Source organism: Nematolebias whitei, chromosome 17 (genome assembly GCF_014905685.2).
Source record: "Nematolebias whitei isolate Nwh7 chromosome 17, NemWhi1, whole genome shotgun sequence".
In the NCBI taxonomy this organism is placed as follows: Eukaryota; Metazoa; Chordata; class Actinopteri; order Cyprinodontiformes; family Rivulidae; genus Nematolebias; species Nematolebias whitei.
The window spans coordinates 26,511,919-26,522,295 of NC_056514.1; positions in this window are offsets into that span (position 1 = coordinate 26,511,919).

Here is a 10,377-nt window from a genome sequence, read left to right on the forward strand (position 1 = left end):
TTTTTGGACTGTGGGAGGAAACCGGAGTACCCGGAGAAAACCCACGCATGCACGGAGAGAACATGCAAACTCCACCCAGAAAGGCCCCTGGACCGGGGTTTGAACCAGGGACCTGCTCGCTGAGAGGCAGCAGCTCTACCAGTTGCGCCACCGTGCTGCCCGCTTTTCAACATACAGTGCATCGAAAAGTAATCGCAGCACTTCATTTTTTTCCACATTTTATGTTGCAGCCTTTTTCCAAATTGTTTTGAATTAATCTTTCCTCAAAATTCTGAACACAACACCCTCATTATAACAATGTGCAAAAGGATTTTAGATTTTTGCAAATCTATTAAAAGTAGAAAACTAATAAATCATTTTACACACATTTGGCCGCAATTGCAGCCTAGAGTCTTCTTGAATATGATTCCACAAGCTCAGCACACCTATCTTTAGGCAGTTTGTCCCATTCTTCTTTGCTGTACTTCCCAAGCTACATCAAGATGGATGAACGTCTGTTCACATCCAGTTTCAGATATCTCCAAAGATGTTCAATCGGATTCAAGTCTGGCTCTGGCTTGACCACTCCAGGATCTTCACAGAGTGGTCCTGAAGACACTCCTTTGAGATCTTGGACATGTGCTTTTGGTTGTTGTCTTGCTGAAAAATGAACTGTTGCCCCAGTCTGAGGTCAAGAGTGCTCTAGAGCAGGTTTGCATCCAGGATGTCTCTGTACATTGCAGCTTTCATCTCTACTAGTTTGCCAGTTCCTACTTTGGAAAAACATCCCCGTAGCATGATGCTGCCACCACCATGCTTCACTGTAGGGATGGTATTTGCCTGGTGATGAGCGATGTCTGGTTTCCTCCAAACATGATGCCTGGCATTCACACCGAAGCGTTCAATCTTTGTCATCCGACCAAGTTCTTCAGGTGCCTTTTGACAAACTCCAGATGGGCTGCCATGTGCCTTTTATTAAGGAGTGGCTTTCATCTAGCCACTGTACCATACAGGTCTGATTGGTGGATTGTTGCAGAGATGGTTGTCCTTCTGGAAGGTTCTCCTTTCTCTACAGCGGAATGTTGGAGCTCTGACAGTGACCATCAGGTTCTTGGTCACCACCTTGACTAAGACCCTTCTCCCCCAGTCCATCAGTTTAGACAGCAGCCAGCTCTGAGAAGAGTCCTGGTGGTTCCAAACTTCTTCTATTTATGAATGATGGAGGCCACTGTGCTCATTGAGACCTTCAAAGCAGCAGAAACTTTTCTGTATCCTTGCCCAGATTTGTGCCTCAGTACAATCCTGTCTCGGAGGTTTACAGCCAATTCCTTTGAATTTATGCTTGGTGTTTGTGCTCTGACAAGCACTGTCAACTGTGGGTCTGTGCCCGCCCCAGATGTGAAGGCAGGGCCAAGGACTAACATAAGTTGGTGCGTTCTGTTGCACGAGGCCTCCGTTTCCAGTTCCGGTTTAAGACTGGTCGGACGGACGCCTCAGCGCTGAGCTTGTAACTTTTCCTTATGTAGACCGGTATGTGCCTTTCCAAATAAAGTCACTACTGAATTTACCATGGGTGCACTGATTGCAGTTTTCTGGCCGATTACCGATTTCTAAAGTCTGACCTGCCGATTTTGATTTTGGCCGATACCGATTTGGTTTTATAAGCGACACTGTCAGGTGTTATAAGATCACAATGCACTTTCAATTTTCAAATATTATTTTATTGAAAAACATACCCTTGAACAATATCCTAGAAACAATACAAACTTGTTTAACTGGCCATGAGGTAGTGCTCTGAAATATAAAGAAAGTTCAGACAATTGTTGTTAAAACAAAAAAGAAATCTGTGAAATCTGTTTCTCATGCAAGTATCGGCCAATTTCCCAAAACTAAGGAAATCGGGGCCCTAGATCACCCCTAGAATTTACCACAGGTGGACTTTAAGTTGTAGAAACATCTCAAGGATGATCAGTGGAAACGGTATGCATCTTCATGGCAAATGCTTTGAATACTTGCATACATGTGATTTCTTGGTTTTCCTTTTTTAATAAATTTGCAAAAATTTCAAAAAAATGTTTTTTTCACATTGTCATAATGAGATATTGTGTGTAGAATTTTGAGGAAAGGGATTCATTTACTGGTAATACAATTTGGAGTAAGGCTGTACCACAACAAAATGTGGAAAAAGTGAAGTGTTGTGAATACTTTCTGGATGCACTGTAAACAAAAACAAGATAATGTGTATGCGATTTACTTCTAGAGAACAGCAGAACACATTTTTACTTTGGATTACTTAACTGAGTTTCTTGAATGTGAGAATGTGTATTGCAAAAGAGTAAATCCTGCTTCGTGGAAAATAACTTCCATCCTTGTGATCAGTGAGCAGCACTTATTTGTAAGAGGCTTCTCTAATTTTATAGGAAGTTCAATTTAGGGTATTTTCCTCACAGCTGGAGATCTACTTATCCTCACCAGGTTATGCCAGGGGCTCACTGAAGTGTTTACTGACTCTGCTGCAGGCTTCGTGCTGCACACACATTTGGAAAAGATTCACCTATTGATCTTAAAAGACACAGCAGTCAAATGTAAATGCCCCCTTCTTGGACTTTTTTTGTTAAAATACTATGTTGTTTCCATGACAAAAGTTGAGAGAGGATTAGGTGTCATATAGTTCATTAGGATTATTTATTTATCTTTAAAATAAATACATTCATTCAACCTTTTATTTATACAAGCTAGTCTCATTGAGTCGTATAGTTTGCTTGATCTTGACCAATACACATCCTCAGTTCTGGGTTACATTAGTACATGTACTGACACCGTCTCCACTGTCAGAAATGTTAAAAGCTACCCAAACAGAAAACCTTGGCTGAATGCAGAGGTGCGTACCCTGCTGGAAGCCAGGAACACTGCCTTCAGGTCTGGAAACTCAGGGGAGCTGAGTAGGACAAGAAAAGAGCTGGTTGCTGGTATTAAGAGGGCCAAGGCCACATATGCAAAGAGGATCGAGGGTCAATTCATCTCACAAGACCCTCGGAGCATGTGGAGGGGCATTAAGTGCATAACAGATTATAAAGGAAGGAGTGAACAATGCCCCAAAGACCCATCTCTGCCTGATGCCCTCAACAAGTTCTATGCACGCTTTGAAGACCCGAACAGACCACCCAGCACCAGACTCACCTCACCACCAGATGAAGAGCATCTCAGCGTGACCTCAGCAGAAGTAAGGAGTACCTTCAGGAGGAGTAATCCGCACAAGGCAACTGGCCCAGACAACATCCCCGGAAAAGTGTTGAAGGAATGTGCTGATCAGCTCTGTGAGGTGCTGGCAGACATCTTTAACACCTCACTTACCCTGGAGACAGTTCCCACCTGCCTGAAGACTGCCACCATCATCCCAGTCCCAAAAAGCTCTACAGTGACTGGTCTGAATGACTATCGGCCAGTGGCCCTCACCCCGATAGTTGCTAAATGCTTTGAAAAACAGGTCATGACTCACATCAAAACAACCATCAACATCAACGAGGACCCTCATCAGTACGCATACCGTGAGAACCGATCAACAGAGGATGTCATCTCCTCTGTGGTCCACACTGCGCTCAACCACCTGGAGCAGAAAAACTCTTGTGTCCGTATGCTCTTTGTGGACTTCACATCCGCCTTCAACACCATGATCCCCCAAACCCTGATGGACAAACTATCCACACTAGGACTAAGCCCCTCCATTTGCAACTAGGTACTAGACTTTTTAACAAACAGACCACAGTTAGTGAGGATCCACAACTTCTCCTCCTCCACCATAACCCTCAGCACTGGCTCTCCTCAGGGATGTGTGTTGAGCCCCCTCCTGTTTACTCTGCTCACAAATGATTGTGCAGCTACCCATCCAGGCTGTCACATTGTAAAGTTTTGCAGATGATACAGCGGTGGTGGGATGCATCACAAACAATGATGAGTCCAGCTACAGGCAAGAGGTGGAACACCTGGAGAGCTGGTGCAAAGAGAATAACCTTCACATCAATGTGAAGAAGACAAAGGAGATGATTGTGGACTTCAGAAGGAACAAAAACATCTAGACCCCCCTGAACATAAGAGGATCTGCGGTGGAAGTGGTCTCCAGCTACAAGTACTTGGGTGTACACATGAATGACAACCTCATCTGGAGCAACAACACCACCAGCCTGATCAAGAAAGCTCATCAGAGACTCTACTTCCACAGGCGGCTGAGGCGAGCTGGTCTGGGAAGCTCAGTCCTCACCTTCTTCTACAGGTGTGCAGTGGAGAACATCCTGTGCTCCAGCATCAACGTGTGGCATGGAGGCTGCACAGCTGCAGAAAGAAAAGCTTTGCAGAGAGTGGTGAAGGCTGCACAGAAATCTGTCGGAATCAGCCTCCCCACCATAACAGACATCTACACCTCCAGATGCAGGAAGAGGGCCACCTGCATCATGAAGGACCCCACTCACCCAGCACACACACTTTTTGCCCCACTCCCCTCAGGAAGGAGGTTAAGGAGCATTAAGTGTAGAACCACTAGACTGAGGAACAGCTTCTACCCTGAGGCTGTTAGACTCATGAATCTCCAACCAGAATAATCACTGTGAAAAATCACATCATGTTGCTGCTGATCTGTTTCATGTTGCTGCTGATCTGTTTCAATGTTGATGTGTTCATGCGTGCACATCTGCTCACAGACTCATGTTCATGTTTGTGCTGATGTTCAATGTTTTATGTTATGAGTGCTTAGTGTATATTTAGTTGATGTTTTTCTTAGTTCATATCTTAGATGTTATTACTGTTTTTCTTATACATTTTATTGTTGGATGTAACTGGGACCTTGTGTACATAATTTCGCTCCACCACATGTACCACATGAGGTGCGAATGACAATAAAGAAACTCTGACTCTGACTCTGACCTTCAATCCGGAAGGCTTCATCAGTCAAGGAAACACACAAGGAAACATAAGTTGGTCTCTTATCACCAACATAACTGGTTTGTTCCACTTTGGAGTAAGTTGTTGGGGGAAGAATCAGTTTTGTGTTGTGTGTTTCCTTGACTGAGGAAGCCTTCCGGATCGAAGGCGAAACGTTTCAGCACAAAAAAAAAAAACTGTCCAGATGACCTGACTGAAAAATGTTGGATTGTATACCTGGATTATTGAGCATGGACTTTGTTGTTATCATTCAGAACAGTTATTCATCTTCCCTCTGTCTGAGACATGCTGTAATTTCATTCAAGGTGGTGCACCGGATGCATTGGTCGAAAGACAAAATGCCCAAGATAAAAACTGACCTGGATCCTTCATGTATCCACTGTAAACAAACTCCAGCTTCACTCTACACACATTCTGGACTTGTCCAAAGCTGCGGGGCTACTGGCAGTCTATTTTTGAAACTTTCCCTGGGATATATGGAAAAACTGTGCACCTGTCACCATTCATTTCATTGTTGGGTGGTCCCTTTGGATGCATCCTTCAGCAAGTATGAGAGGAATACGATTGCTTAAGGCTCTCTTCTGGCCAGAAGACTAATTTTATGCAGATGGAAGTATCCACATACCCTGGCATATGAACACTGGATAAGAGAAGTCATGTTCATCTGGAAAAGATCAGATATACTCTGAAAGGTTCTGTTGAGAGATTTTGGGACATTTGGCAGCCATTTATGTCTTATATTGAAAGTATGTCCACACATGTTTAATGTGTTCATATCTGTGTGGCTGATCTGGTGTGGGAGGGGATTTTGTTGTATGGTTGTTGTTTTTTTGGTTGATTTTTTTGTGTTCTGGGGGAAAAAATCAGTAAAAAGACTTTGATTTGAAAAAATAAAAACACTGATATCCTTTTTCCTTTATAATTTGTGATTATTGAATTAAAAAAGCTAATGTTTTAACTGTAACTCACATTTGTACCATAAGGATTCCATCCTCCAAATTCATCCTCCCAGTACCAGCGCCATTTTGTGGCATGGATGAAGTCCGGTTCAATCACAGAGTTTGGAGTTGAGAGTCTTCTTACTTCGCTTTGTCCACAAGTCATTAGGTCAAAGCAAACAGGTGGGTTGCCACTGCTATAGGACATAAAATTAAAAATGTCTTGATTTTACAGGGTTATACTACTGTTACACTACACAAACACTGAAATACTAAATGTAGACCAACAAAGTCCATGCTCAATAATCCAGGAATTCCTGGATTATTGACCATGGACTTTGTTGGCTTTGAACCAGTTTGACATGACTGTCGATGAGGGAGAGGGTCGGCACCGGAGGAAGGGGCGTGCCAAAGAGACCATCTTAGCACCAACATAACTGGTATGTTCCACTTTGGAGTAAGCTGTTGGGGGAAGAATCAGTTTTGTCTTGTGTGTTTCCTTGACTGATGAAGCCTTCTGGATGGAAGGTGAAACATTTCAGTACTAAATGTAGATTTTTTTAGCAATAAAAACAACAACATTATTTTAATTTAGATCAACAAAAAAATGTTGAATTGTGACATCTGGACCAGTTTCTTTAAGTGAGAAATGTTTCATCCCCCATCCAGAGGACTTCCTCAGTCTACGGCCTGCCAACCAGATCTGTCCCATAAGTAGCCTTCACTGCTGTGTTTCAAGCCAACCTTCTGTTGGAATCTCAGAAGGAGACTTTAACATGTGCAACACACCTGTACATGATGATTGATGGTGTTGGATGGGTGGGTTTTACACATGTTAAAAGCCTACTTTTGAGATTCCAACAGGAATTTGACTTGAAACAATAGTTTACAACAATGAAAGTTACATAGTACAACAGCATAGTTTGCAACAATGAAATGAATGGTGACAGGTGCACAGTGTTTCCACATATCCCAGGAAAAGTTTCAAAAATAAATTGCCATGAAGTCTACCTATGGGACAGATCTGGTTGGCAGGCCGTAGACTGAGGAAGTCCTCTGGATGGGGAACGAAACGTTTCTCCCTTAAAGAAACTGGTCCAGATGTAACAATTTAACCTTTTTTGTTTTTATCTCCCTGGATGATTGAGCTTACAACCCCTTTTTAATTTTAATTTAGAGTTTATTTCAATTTTGACACAAAGTTTTATGTTGGGAAGACCTTTAAGGGTTTTTCTTTTTTCAGTAGACAACATTGTTGAGTGACAGCATAACAGCACCATGATTAGAGCTGTAGCCTCACCGCAAGAAGGTTGCTGTCCTTTCTGGGTGGAGTTTGCATGTTTTTCCCCTACAAACAGGTTTTGACAGAGTACACTGGTTTTCCCACAAACATAAAACATGGATGTAAGGTTAACTGGTAACTCTAAATTGTTCCTTCATGTGAGTCAGAGTGTGAATGGTTACGTGTCTCATTTGTCTTTGTGTCCCTGTGATGAACTTGTGACCTGTCCAGGGTGTACCCCACCTCTTGCACAATGACAGATAGAGATGAGCACCAGTGACCCAGATAGGAAAAGCAGGTAAAGAAAATGGAGTGATGAATGTTAAGTGCAGTAAGCAGAGTGCCAGTTTTGGTGGCCACTTATCTAATTATAGTTCATTCTCTGTGGTACTAAGTGTACAGAGAAGTATGTGAGTATAGTGCGAGACGTACTGTAGTGGAAAGCTGTAAATGAGATGCATTGTACATCACTTTGTAGAACATAGAGAGGTTGAAAAGGTGCAAAATGAATGTGAACAAATTACAATCATGGACCTATCAGACATAACTAAAAACCTACACTGTTCCTGATTTGTGCATAAAGAGTTCACAAAGAAAAGATCTGCTTACTGGCAAATATTTCTACATGGTAGCATGAAGGGGGCCAAAGCCAAGGTTACAGTAGACTATACAATGACTGTCAACAGGCTGGGTTGAACACTTGTGTCATGGTATTGCCATAAAAGTGAACAAGCATCTGTTTTTGAAATTGCTGAGCTCATTTGTAATCTCTTTTATTACTATAATCTTAATGTCCCCAGAGTACCTGTAAGTGTTGTTTGGGTCACAGTAGTCCTTCTCAATTATCTCGTTATTAGGCAGGTTGGTCCACTGATCACCTTCCTGAACCTGCCATCTGTACGGCATCTTGTCATGAGCATAAAAACATTGATCTGAAAGTACATTGGTCATTAAAAAGGAGGCATTTAGCAACAGACAAAATGTATTTAATAAAGAACCATCTCAGAACTCACCTCCATGCCTACAGTATCCTTGAATGAAGTACATGCATATCACAAGATCCTTCCCCATGGTTCTGACACTCTTCAGTTTATTTCAACACCACACCAGTTGAGTGTCTCTTTTATCAGTTCCTGCTTGGATTATGGTACCAACTCACTCGTGGTTCCAAGCGTACCACTCTAAGCGGACAATTTTGATATCAGCTGATTGCAGGTGTTGGTTGGCCCAATACATTGAGCAGAATATGAGCTCTGAAGATCCTGTCCACTTTGCCCTCTTTGCTTTGATGAGCCCACGGGATCCAGTTATGGAGACACACCTACACCTGAGAAGAACCGAATAGGAACAAACTGATTAGAGCGGTACTTAATAATGGAGAAGCAGCTTATTATCCAGGAGTGGAAATTCCATAAAGTCGTTCTACTTATAAAAATGCATTCGCCCTACAAAGTAGTTCCTCCTAATAATGTGTTACTGGATTACTTGGCTTTTGGGTGGGGGTTTGTTCCATATATTTTTCAACTGTTTTGAGTAATTTTCACTTTCTAACTTGTGTTGTGGGGTGGTACAGGTAACCGACCACTTTCAGTGGATTTATATCATTTTATATTCTCCTGTTGGCAGTGAACGCAACAGGCAGCTCCAATTGAGTCTCAGGGGTGTGAAATATTCCACTCTATGGACACATCCTGCTGATTTTAGCTCAGTGATATACCAACACTTGATTTCATGTGATCTTGTCAAATGCAGGAATGATTTGCAGACAAACTACTGTGCCCAGCTGTGGAGATGTTGTGGCAAGTCAGAGTTAATAAATAATTGATTCTAAGTTCATAAATGCAACATGTCACCTTAGGACTTTCACCCAATAAAATGATTATACTGATACCAAACAGCACTTACGGTAAGTTTGTTTTGAAGAGGAAGCAGGAAACAGAGTTCCAAAAGTGCAAATATAAAAAAATTACAAATTTTTAAAGGCATTTAAAAATGGAGGCAGTGTTGATGATTGAATTTTTTTTTTTTTTAAAGAAAAAATATAATTTATCAAGGCTGAGGATTACCATTGAGGGACTGTTTAAAGAAATAATTAAACTCAAATTCCTCAAAACAGAAAATTCAATCTGAGCCCACACTCCTCAGGAGAAATGAAAGGACCAGAAACTCACAAGACACAGGAGAGACAATATAAGAGCCTTGACCACCACCTGTAGCTCTCAGCCTATAAAAAAACCCCCAACAGAATAAACAATCAAAAGCAAATTAATAAACTAAAATCAACCTCAGTTTGGCAGTAAACAAGTAAAATGGTTGAAACTGCCTGAACTTTACTTTTATTAATACACACAAATTAACAAACAAACTTAAAGCCACCCCCCCCCCCCCCCCCCCACACACACACACACACACACACACACACACTCCACGTCGTCAGTGACACAAAACACTGCAAAGTGACACAGTTAAAGGGGAACAGACCAGGTCAGAACCGAGCCAGGGTCAGCCAAGCAAAGCTGGTCAGGAGCAGAGCAAACAAAGTAAAACTAAAGTGAAAGTAAAAGAGAACAAAGCAGCAAAACATCTTGTTGGACTGAAGTGACTTTTATATATATATATATATATATGTATATATATATATAGTGTGTGTGTGTGATATGAGGATTGGGAATACATACCACTTCTGATGAATCTCACCACCTGAGAAGAGACTGTTATCCTCCCAGTGGCAACAGGTGATTTACCACACCAGTCATGTACTGCATGACTGAAATAAATCAAATCGATCAAAGGCCAAAGTTGTAACCAGCCGGTGCAGAGGAGAGGAAACAAGGCAGGGGTAATAGGGCACAATTACTATTCCAAACTTGTACAGTTATTAATGTGCATGCGCAAAATTGGGCATCCCAGCTAATTTTGGCGCTGCACTCCACTGATTTGGTCCCTTACACGTGTCTTTTGTTAACTGAGTTTTGCATATGCAAATATTTTTATGTTAGTTTTATTTGCATTTTATGTTGTGACAGTGACGTGCGATGATACCTGGTGTCTGAATGACTGCAGAGCAGTGTCTCTCTCTGCAGAAGCGAGGCAGACATTAACACTGTTTAGACCAAGTGTGTTTCAACAAAAGGTCAGTTTGCAAGCTCCATCTTCAATGGTCATTTCAACCTGTTCTGAAGTGGGTTTTGTGTAAAAGTTCTGAAGAATTCACTTTATCTGAGAAAAAGAGGGGGGGGGGGG